The following is a 12,656-nucleotide window of genomic DNA, read 5'->3' on the forward strand; positions in this document are numbered from 1 at the left end:
ACTCATACACACATGGTCATATAGAAAGGTTGGATCTGGGGTGCCTGGCTGGCTCAGTCAGTTAAGTGTCTGACTTGGCTCACGTCATGATCCCGGGGTCCTGGGATTGAGTCCTGCATCAGGTTCCCTCGTCTATAGGGAGCCTCCTTCTGTCTCTATGTGTGTTCTCTCATTTCTTTCTCTCTCTAATGACTAAATAGAAGCTCTAAAAGAAAGAAAGAAAGAAAGAAAGAAAGAAAGAAAGAAAGAAAGAAAGAAACATTGGATCAAGTCAAATAAAAAGTTATCAATTACTAGGTTCTAAGTAATGAATAAAAATATACAGATCTTGAAAATGGAGAGATATCAAAACCAGAGTAGTAAAGAGAAGGTTGAAACTTTAACAGCCCATTGAAATTGGTCTAGACAGAGGCCCAGAGTCTAGCCACTAAAAACTTCAGGTTCCAATGACCAAACACAATGAGGAAACAGAGCCACAGTTTAAATATTGAGATAGTTGTAAGTGGGCTCCACATAGACTCTGAAGCCTTGAAGTGCTCCTTAGTCCCAGCTACTAGAAGAGTTTATGCACTAGTGGTAAAAAGAAATGGGAAAGCTTACAGTCTGTCAAAGGATTTGGGGCCTAAAAATAAGTTGTGGGAATTAAAAAAAAAAAAATCTCTTAAAGGAAAGAAAAACAAAAGAAGAATGTGGGAGAAGAACAGTTGGAAGAGATAATTGAGAGAAGAACAGTTGGAAGAAAAATTTTTTCTAATTAAAGAAAGATGCATTTTTAACTTGAAGAATATAATCTTTTTTCATTTTTCTTTTTAAGATTTTAATTATTTATTTGACTAAGAGAGAAAGATAGCACAAGCAGGAAGAACAGCAGGGGAGAGGGAGAAGCAGGCTCCCCACTGAGCAGGGAGCCAGATGCGGGGCTCGATCCCAGAACCCTGGAATCATGATCTGAGCCAAAGGCAGATGCTTAACCAACTGAGACACCCAGGTGCCCCCAACGAATCGAATGTTATTTTGTCCACTTATGACCCTCCTTCAACAAATGTCCCTATATCCCTCCTCACTGAGGAGCCAGAATATATGCAGAAAATATAAAAATATTTGCAGAAAATATGACTCACAATGAAAATGGAAGAAATGAGCTTTAATTAGTATTTCTTTGATCCCTTAATATTTTTCTGTGGGAGAGGGGCATTTAAATTTTATTTTTAAATAAAGTAAAATTGACTTAATTCTGGTGTGTGATTTTATGAATTTTAACACACATGTAGACTAGTAACAACCACCACAATCAAGATACAGAATATTTCCATCATCCAAAAAAACTCCCTGATCCATCTTTTTATGGGTGACGTTCCCCAACCATCCATAAAGCCTGGAAAACATGAATCTGTTCTCTATCATTGCATTGGTTTCCCCCCCACACCTAGGTATGTCATGTACTAGAAATCATACAACAAACAACCTTTTGTAACAGACTTATTTTATTTACTCAGCTTTGTCCAAGTTGCTGCATATATCAGCTGTTCATTCTTTTTACTGCTAAGTAGTTTTCCATTGTATGAGAGTCTCACAGTTTGTTTTTCCATTCACCTATTAAAGAACAGTTGGGGTTGTTTCTAGTTTTTGACTATTCTAAATAAAGCTGCTACAAGCATTTGTATACAAATTAGAGTGTGAACGTTAAGTTTTCCTTTTTGTAGGATAAATATCCAGAAGTTGAAGTTCTGGGTGGTATGGTAAGTATATGTTTAACTTTATAAGAAACTGCCAAACTGTTCTCCAGAGGGACTATAAAATTTCCTGCTCCCACCAGCAATGTATGAGAATTTCAGTTGGAATTCTCAGTATTTTTTAATGTTAACCATTCTAATGGGTAGTGCTATGACATGATTGTTCTAATGTACAGTTCCCTTGGATTTAATTCTTTATTCTCCAGTTTTAATTTTATTTTCATTTTATGAGAAGACTAATCCCCCAGGGGCTTATAATTTGTTGGTAGTCAAACATGAAAAAATAATAATGCTTCAAAGTAGAGAAAAATACTTAAAAATATTTATAACTTATAATAAAGGAATTAGAAAAGTCCATACAAATGAAGGTAGCATTTGAATTGACCTATGGGAGAAGACAGCCATCCCTAGTCCCTGTAAATCATATCACAAGGCACTTATGCAACGAACTCCCTTGATGGGGAAGGAAGCTCTAAGCTCTAAGACTGGTAAATGATAGCCTGCCCTTAGTAGCCTCTTCCCTATAAAGTTATGTAATATGAGAAAGTGGGTTTAATTTTTTTACTGTGTAACTGTCTACCAAATGTACCATACTTTACATAAGAAGACAGTGCTCTATTGAAGACCATATGCTTTGGAATTATGCATTCACATGTTTGAAACCCCAGCTTCTTGACTCATTTACTAAGGCACCTTTGACAAGTATTATGGGTTGAATTGTGACCACCTAAAACTTGCATGTTAAAGTCCTAACCCCCATACCTCAGAATGCGGCTTTATTGGAGATAAGATCTTTACAGAGGTAATGAAGTTAAAATGAAGTCATTAGCATTGGTCCTGGTCCATTATGACTGGTGTCTTCATAGGAAGAAGAAATTGGGAGACAGATATGGATAGAGAAATATAATGTGAGGACACAGAGAGAAGATCATCATCCATAATCTGAGGAGCTAGACGTCCAGAACAGATATGTCCTGACAGCCCTCAGAAGAAACCCGCCCTGTCAACACCTTGATTTTGGACTTCCAGCCTCCAGGACTGAGACAAGAAATTTCTGTTATTTAATTCACCCAGTTTGTGGTACTAGGTTATAGCAGCCCTAACAAACTAATACAGCAAATTACTAACCTTTACAAACTGGCAGTTTTTCTCATCTATAAAATGGGAATAGTGACTTAGTTCACTGGTTTGCCAGGAGTAATGAAACAAAAAATGTATAAGAAATTATGTCTGCAAAAAAAGGGGTATTCGTTTAGCCCTCTGTAGGGCCAGAGAATGTCCGGGGAGAATGCAGTGTGCTTTCCTGGACTAGAAGTCTCCAGTGTTTGCGTCTTTGCCTGAGGGCTCTTCCTTCCACTGCCCACCGCCCTCTAACTACAGCAGTGGAAAGCCACATTGCCCAAACAGAGCAGAATAAAAGTGAAGAGGGGGTGGGAACTTTTCCAGTCTGTTCTGCAGTTTCACATGTGTGATTTTTTCAGAGGAAATGCTCACCCCAGCCTTCTCTAACACAAGAGAAAAAGGGAAATATGAACACAAGTTCTCTACTTGCCAGAGTGTCACTCTGTCTAATTGTGTCTTTAGAAAAGAGAAAAAGCCAATACCAAGCCATGTAAACAAGGGGCAATATAATAGGTTTGACCTTCTCTGTTCTTTACACCAATTGTTTCAATTCTTAGAAATTCAGTTTCTTTGAGAATGCAATTAAAATAGCCTCTTCCAAGAATATAAAATCTTGCAGGTCTCCATTTTTGTTTGTATTCAAAGAAGTATTGGCCAGACTTGTGAGATTTTCAGAACTGCCAAGGAGAAGAAAAAAGTTTTCAAATAAAGATTAAAGTTTAGGATGAAAAACAGACGATTTGATCTTCCTCACATCTCTCTTTCATTTGTTACTTGAAAGCCCAATGTAATCCCTTTTTTATAGTAGATTCTTGGTTTACAGAGGACTTTCAGATACTATTAAGAGTCAGAGGTTAAAAAGAAGTCTTAAATCATTAGACATACAAGCCTAGATTTCTGAGGTTGAACAAATGTACAAATGTTTACATGCTGGTCCAGGTCTGAATGATTACATAGCCTCTAGGCTATGTAATATTTTAAAATATTTCAAGGAGAGTAAATAAAAGTGAAAATCAGTGTGAGTATTTTTTTCCCATCAAACTATTTGAAATATAAATATTTGGAAATAAATATTTCAATAGATTTTTTTTTGTGTTTTAGAAATGGAATTGTATTAATATTTAGTAAACATTTTTTTGTGTACAAGTTATTACTTCTAAAATATAATTTATATAGAAAAAAGTGTGGAGGTGAAAAGATTTATTAAAAAAAGAAATTTTTTCATACAAGTATATGTTCTTTGTAAAGAAAGAAAGACATGTATTTTAACTTTTGCCACTTTTAGTGTATCTACCAGGAAGTTTAAAATCATTGAAATAGCTCACTGTATTAGAACTTCCTTCCAACCTATGATTTGCTCTCTTACCTTCTCCCAGGTGTCATTCATATGTTACCTTTTAGGGAGGCCTTCCCTCACCATCATGGTTGAAATTGGTCCCTCCACCCAGCTCCATCATTAGACTAATAGTATTAATTACCTGAATACAATATCATCATCCTTTCTGCATAGATTATTTTAGATAGATATTATACCAGTAAATAGCTATGATAATGAATTTGTAGCCATATTACTCAAAACCATTATTTTAAAAACATTTATTTAGGAAGCCTAACACATATTGAGACATATTTATATTATATTATATATTATAATATATATCATATATTATATTTCTCTTATAGTATCAATTATACATGGAATCTATTCCTAAAGACATGGGCAAAAATGAACCCTGAGTCTTACGTGGTTGTTGGATTTTTTTTTTTTTTAATATTTTATTTATTTGACAGAGAGAAATCACAACTAGGCAGAGAGGCAGGCAGGAGAGAGGAGGTTCCCCGCCGAGCAGAGAGCCCAATGCAGGGCTCGATCCCAGGACCCTGGGAGCATGACCTGAGCTGAAGGCAGAGGCTTTAACCCACTGAGCCACCCAGTGCCCCGGTTGTTGGATTTTTGTTTCAAATCAGAGATTGTACCATTAACAACCCTCAAAATTTTGTCTTCAGTATCTCAAGGCCTGAAGCAACTCTCTCATAATTTTTTTCTGTAATAACATCTCATATTTTGATTAATAATTTTATCTATAAGTTGATTCAGCAAGATAACTGATATGAACTGGAGTTCACATAAAGGTAGTAAAAGTAATTTTCAATTTAGTCTTGTTTCCTCAGGGTGAGATCTACAATTGCTTAGCAATAGGAAAGTTTTTCTAGACTCAAAGATCAGAGATCCTCTCTTTTTTAAGATTTAAAAGATGATAGCACTGGCCAACTGGGAAAAAATAAAAAAGTGTAGTTTATGTTAAAACAAAAAATAGATGTGCGAGATATTTGAAGGGTTTGCATTTTAACATTTCCTAACTAATTGAGCTTTCTTACTTTCTTTTTTTTAGAATAATAAATAAAATAAAATTTATTTATTTATTTGACAGAGAAATACATAGCAAGAGAGGGAATACAAGCAGGTGGAATGGGACAGGGAGAAAGCAGGCTTCCGGCCGAGCAGGGAACCAGGCAGGGAGCCTGACAAGGAGCCTGGCAGGGAGCCCAATGGAGGGCTCCATCCCAGGACCCCAGGATCATGACCTGAGCCGAAGGCAGACGCTGAACAACTGAGCCACCCAGGCACCCTGAGCTCTCTTTCTCTGTGAAACAATGGTATAAGCACTCAGTAAACAAATAGACAAAAAAGCAGTTGTGTTCTGGTTGTGTTCAAACCTAGGATTCAGTCTCCACCGTCTGTCAGACTGGAAATTGACAAGCATTACTCTTATCCTCACATTGAGTTTTAGTGACTTAGTAAAATAATTTAGACGACATATTTGCACAGAAACTTATTACTCTCTGCTAAAGTTACAAGAACAGTTTTATAGACACACAAACTATTAACTATGGATCACAAACTATATCTAGCTTTGTCATATCATGTCAACACAAAATAGAAAACTCTTGTAACCTGAGTATGTTGGTAAGCATTTTAGCTTTTGAGATGTCTTTGTCAGAAAATGTTTAATGTGTGAAATGAGCACAGACTATGAAGTCAGACCTTAGTTCGAATTTTGACTCTGTTACCTTCTAGCTACCTGACTTTGGCAAGTGTCTGTGCATTGGACCTCAGTTTCCATATCTTTAAAATGGAAATCATAACAGCTATACTGCAAGTAACTTGATTAAAAACTGAAATATAGGGGCGGCTGGGTGGCTCAGTGGGTTAAGCCTCTGCCTTCGGCTCAGGTCATGATCCCAGGGTCCTGGGATCGAGCCCCGCATCGGGCTCTCTGCTCTGCGGGGAGCCTGCTTTCTCCTCTCTCTCTGCCTGCCTCTCTGCCTAGTTGTGATCTCTCTCTGTCAAATAAATAAAATATTTAAAAAAAAAAAACAAAATATATTTAGTATAGCTCTAGGCCTACTTTTAGGACCCAATAATTAAGAGCTCTCATTATAGTGGAAAGAGACTTGTATCAGTGTTTCAGTATAAGTACTAGCATTACATGGATCTGCTCTTCATCAGCAAATGACTCCATCTCTAGGGTTTCATAACATTCCACTTAGAGCTTTTGTAAGGTCTGGCCCAGGTGTCCCTTTAACTCATAGAGACACAGGTTTTCGCGGACACAACGAATTCAGGATTGGGTCTGTCTTAGCCATGTCGCCCCATATTAGTGTAAGGTAGGGAGATGCCAGCAGTTGACCAAACCTGCCACCACCATCACCAAGAACAAAACAAAACAAAACAACAAACAGCCCTTTAAGCTTTTCTTACTTTATGGATTTTTCTTTTTAATTTTATCTAAATTCCTCTTTCTTTACCTATTTTCTCAGTGCTGCAGTTCCTATTCTTTTCTACCATCTTTTTCCATCTTCCCGCACTTTCCTCGTCTCTGCTCTCAACTCGGCTTCTCTTGTGTTCTTTGGTTCAGTCAGTCAGTCACTCATTCAGTCAGTTAAGCCTCTGACTCTTGATTTCAGCTCTGGCCATGACCAGCTCTGGTCATGGGATCAAGCCCCACATAGGGCTCCATGCTGGGTGTGGAGCCTGTTTATCCCTCTCCTGCTGCTCCTTCTCCTACTCACTCTCGAAAATGAATAAATAAGATCTTCTAAAAAAAGAGAGAGAAAAAGAAAAACACTATTTTTAAATGTGAAATGAATCCTTTATATTATGAACCACAGAAATTATTGTTTCACCCTTCTGTGAAGGAAAACAAGACAAATCAATCAATTATTTGTATTACAATTTGAAAAAATCTATAATTATACAATATATTTTCATCCATGTAGTCCCAGATTATGCATGAGAATGATTTTTAAGAAATATAAAATAAGGGTAGAAATATCCTTTTATAAGGTTACAACAAAGTTCTTCTTTTGCAATTTTAAAATGTGAGGTTCCCATTTCTCATGTTTATCACAGGTGGCTGTGCAGCAGTCAGACCACCTTTGTTTCGTCTTTTCCTTATTGCTGTTATACATGTCAGCTTCTAGGATGATTGAGCATCCTCGCCTATTAGAGTCAGGATGGGTTTGCAAGTGTGAGATGGGATGAGTGATAAGAGGGCAAACACATGGGAAGGAAAAACAATTTCCTGGCATAATAAAATTCGAAGTAACCCACCAGCAAAGCGAGGCAGGTGTCTCTGAGGTTCTAAATAATGGCACTTTTCTAACAACACATTAGATGTGAAACAGTTCCTTATAGTAACAGTGAAAGATTAATAGGAATGGAAAATAAACATTAAATTGTGTTAAGAATGCTATAGGTTTGTGTGTGTTTGCGAATTTTATATTTATATATATGTATATATATAATATGTACTATTTTATATATATATTTCTTAATTATTTATTGTTTATTTTTTATAAACATATAATGTATTTTTATCCCCAGGGGTACAGGTCTTTGAATCGCCAGGTTTACACACTTCACAGCACTCACCATAGCACATACCCTCCCAATGTCCATAACCTCACTCCCCCTCCCAACCCTCCCTCCCCCCAACAACCCTCAGTTTATATTTTATTATATGTGTTATATAGTATTGTATTACATATTATAGAGTAATATATTTTTTATATATTACTCCATAAGATACTCTTGGTCTGATAAGATACTATGCCTTAATCATCACAGAAAGAAACTCTTTATGATCTTCCTGTAAGGTAGAAAAGTAATGTGAAGATGCATTTGAATCTTAAAATAAATTCACTCCAAGTTTCATTTAAACCACATTGACTAAACACAAGCAAATCCTTGGGTGATATATGCCCTTAGGGAAGTCACTTAATTGGATAATTAAGGATTTACATCATCCTCAAGTGGGTATCATATTCAGCAATGACCCTTGAATGTGATCTAATGTTGATGGGGAAAACCTAAAAAATTTAGTTCCAAAAGAGACTGGGAAAGGGGCTTCTATTGAGGGAGATTAATAAAAATGGGAGAATCAACGCTCATGCAACGTCATCACAGAGATCGGTCTGTGAAAGATGGAATTGAGGGCTGGGCTTAGAGGTTCACTTAAAATAAGTTAAAAAAAAATGAAACTCATTTGGAGCACCTGGGTGGCTCAGTGGCTTAAGCCGCTGCCTTCGGCTCAGGTCATGATCTCAGGGTCCTGGGATGGAGTCCCATGTTGGGCTCTCTGCTCAGCAGGGAGCCTGCTTCCCCCCTCTCTCTCTGCCTGCCTCTCTGCCTACTTGTGATCTCTCTCTGTCAAATAAATAAATAAAATCTTAAAAAAAAATGAAACTCATTCTAAATTCAACTCAAAAATATCTACTGGACCACCATGTCATGATTTAGTTTTCTGCCTTCAGTTTTATTCTAAGTTCACTGAGCTGTTATTTACACAAATGAAACCCACCCATGTTAAAAACACAGTTTGATGAGTTTTACTCATCTTGTATCACTGAGTAACGGCTACCACAATCAAAATATAGATCACCTTTCAAAAAGTTCCTTGAAGTTACTGTCCTTTTATAAGCGAGCAAACTGAAATGTACAGAAATTAACCGACTGGCCCTGGATTTCAAAACAAACTGCGGCAAAGTCTGTCTTAACACTTAATTTAATTCACAAAGCTCACTGGAGAGTCTGCTATGCTCCAGTCACCAAGGATAAATAAAAGACAGAAAGAAATGGCCTGGAGAAAGCAGGAGAGAGAGATGCCATCCCTAACCTCAAGAAGAAGCAGAAAAGCAAGGGGATTTGACAACTGGTCAAAATATAAATCAAAGGAAATGTCAGAACACGGAATGCAAAAGGGCACAGAAAAAGAGGCACATGGCATCCTGAAGAAGAGGAGGAAACCAGAGGAGTCTTCAGTCATAAAGTGATCATTGAGTTTAGGTTTGATCCTCAAATTAGTGAGGAAGCACATTGGGGAGGATTTTAGTCATTGATGTATTTATTCATTCTTCCAAGTAATATTTACTTCAATCTCAGTATGTATCAAGCACCATGATAGGATCTGAGGATTCAAGGGTTTCTTATGATTAGAAATAGTGATGGTGTGAGGATTGAAGGATTTAAGAATCCCCAAAACATGTACTGATAAAAAGCATAAAGGAATATTAAAATATAAAATAAGGAAGAGCATGGTTTGATGGTACAGGAAGACTTCCTCAAAGAAGTAGCATTTAAATTGTGTAAGATTTAGTAGAACAAAAGGAGGGAAGAAATATTCCAAGCAAAAGGAAAGGGTATTGAAAGGAATGTGTAGCTAGGAAAAAAAAAAAAAAAAAAAAGCAGTGTGGGATACAGTGATCAAAAAGAGAGCAAGACTGGAAGAAAATGGATAGAAAGACTGGGTTTTCCACTCCTCCGCCAAGATCCTGTTTAGTGCTTCTCATACTTCAGCATCAATTCTGATTCAGTAAGTATGGGATAGAGCCTGAGAATATGCATTTCTAATAAGGTCACAGGTGATGAAGATGTGCGATAGCCCCCCTCTTTATACAACACTTTATAATAGCCCTGCTAAAAGCCATCTTAAACATTTGCAAATGAGAGTTATTAAAAGAATTAAACAAAATCATATTGTGGTTTTTAAAGATCACTCTGTTAACTATAGGAAAAATACTGAGGGTTGCCAGAGGGGAGGTGGATGGGGGGATGGGGTAACTGGGAGAAGGATATTAAGGAGGGCATGTGATGGAATGAGAACAGGGTGTTATATGCAATTGATGAATCACTAAATTCTATCTCTGAAACTAATAATACACTATGTGTACTTAAATTGAATTTAAATAAAAAATTTAAAAATATAAAATAAAAGATTTCTCTGACTGCAGTATGCTAATTTTCTTTTAAAGCAGAGAGAAACCAAGTGCTTAAAATATAAGATACAGTATCCCATTTATGGAACCTAAACAAAGAAATTTAAGTAAACCTAAATAAAAGTGCCAACATGTAAATTAGACTATCATGGATCTTTAGATCTTCCATGATGTACAGGAGAGTTTTCATCCTTGCAAAAGTGATCATGATATTTGGATTTTCTAAAAGAGACCAAGTAAATGGTGAATTATTTCTATAAAAAATTTTTTGAATGAGCAACCACATGTTTTTAATTATATGCAAATATGCATATATGGACCATTTTAAAATTAAGGGCCTGAAATTTATCTCTATTGATTAAAAATTATTAGGAGGAAGTAATAACTGAGATTATTGCCAAGATTGCTTATATTTTCTGATACAAAGAATGGTTAATGCATTTAACATGTAAAGAGCTTTAACAAATGAATAAGAATACAAAGATGAAGTCTTCACTTCAGCAGCACATATACTAAAATTAGAGAGATACAGAGACGCTTAGCAAGGCCCCTATGTAAGGATGACACACAAATTTGTCAAATTTGTGAAGCATTCTATATTTTTTCTAGAAAGTTAAAAAAAAAAACAAAGATGAAAATCTTGGGAGGAAGGTACAAAGGATTTGAATGGATTACAGAAAAAACAAGGAAAATACCTTATTTATTTTATTAAGTTCATGAACACATATCTGATATAAATAAAAGTAAAATAGATATGGAAGTCGTTATCTCATTCAATTTCATCAAACTTATGAAGATTAAAATTACTGATACTAGCTAATGTTGTAAATAGTGTGATAAAATAGGTATTTTACATAGTTCATGGTATTCTGACACATTGTCTTTTTGAAAGGATGGTTTGAGAATATCTACCGAAATTGTTAATGCATATATTGTTTAATCTCCAATTTCACTTCTAGGAAATCATTTACAGACACTTTCATTGCAGTACACAAAGAATTATTCTTAAGTTCGTTTAATATACTTTATGTATAACAAAAAATTAAAGATAATATGAAAGTCAATAGGAAATTGGTTAAATAAACATGGCATATCCATTCAAGAATATGCATCTTAAAAAATGATAGGGATTATATATACCAATATAGAATAGTAATAATAGCTAACATTACTGAGCACACAGAAAGTTTGCAACTATCTGAGGATAATTATCATTATCATTCTACTTGAATATTGTGTAAACTGAGACACAGGTTGGATAATCTAATTAAACTTGCAAAGCAGAAACTTGATTTTGGCCCAGGCTATTAGTCTCTAATGAACTGCCCAGAACATGGTAAAGTCCATTACATATACCCATATATGCATACACATACCTACACACACGTATAAGCTCCTAATTTTGTTTAAAATATATAAGGATATATTTTTGTATGTACGTAAATCTCTGAAGGGATAAACAGTAAATAAGTATCTGACAATGCTTATCCCAGGAAAATAGGGTAATTGGTTATAGGACACTCATTTCTTATTTTCTGCCTTCTGTGGTTTATCTTATTACTACTGTGTGTTGCTTCTGTTTCTAAAAATACAAAACTAGACAAAAAAAAATTTTGGTTTGCTTGTTTGTTATATCTAGTACAGTTATATATCAAATGGAGTTTGGAAAACCTCTTATAGAAGTAACTTTTTTTAAACAAATAAACTTTTTAAAAAATGTGCATTCTTGTAGGTCTTTTAGAAGAATCAGGACATGGTTGATCTATTTTGGTTGTCCCAGTGATACATACTGACTGCCACAGCTGACCTGTATTTGCAGTAGTCTGCACTGATTTTTTTAAATTTTTTTTGAAGATCTTACTTATTAGAGAGAGGAAGAGAGTCCACCAAGCAGGGAGCTCCATGTGGGACTCGTTTTCAGAACCTGAGATTAGGACCTGAGCCAAAGTTCAGATAGTTAATCTACTGAGCTACCCAAACACCCTTGCACTGAGTGTTAACATGTTAAGACAAATGTAGGGACAGGCAGGGTGGTTTATTCAGTCCGTGTCAACATGGACACACTACCTGTTATCAGGGCAACAAGAGAGAATTTCTATTGCTTGCTGCCCAATTTAAGTTATTATAACTATTTTCTAATTTACAAATGACATGAATTTAAGATTACATTTACTCGGAACTTACCTATAAAATAGACCACTGCAGAGCAAATGGGATTATAAAACTTAGAAAACAATCACTGAGTTTTTACTTACAGTCTTTATGGCTATTTTTCTTAAAGCCATCTTTATGAGTTTTTTATATGGAAAAAATCCCCACAAAGATTCATCTAATATATGTCATATGTTTTTATCTATATTAAAAATTTGATTCTTTACAACAAAGTTGCATGGTACAAATTATTCCCCATAAAGCCTCTGTCCCAATTTACCACCTAATGGGGAATGTTCATTCAGAGATTTAATCACTTCTCCAAGGCCACATTCAATAAGAAACAGTGGTAGTGTTTATATGAAGGTCTAT

At 35.6% G+C, this 12,656-nt stretch overlaps 1 pseudogene; it reads left to right on the forward strand.

The window, feature by feature from the left end:
• Positions 1-10,621: 10,621 nt before the first annotated feature.
• Positions 10,622-10,737, forward strand: LOC123939512 (annotated as a pseudogene).
• The last annotated feature ends 1,919 nt before the right edge of the window (positions 10,738-12,656 follow it).

The sequence above is a fragment of the Meles meles genome, chromosome 3 (assembly GCF_922984935.1).
Source record: "Meles meles chromosome 3, mMelMel3.1 paternal haplotype, whole genome shotgun sequence".
In the NCBI taxonomy this organism is placed as follows: domain Eukaryota; kingdom Metazoa; phylum Chordata; class Mammalia; order Carnivora; family Mustelidae; genus Meles; species Meles meles.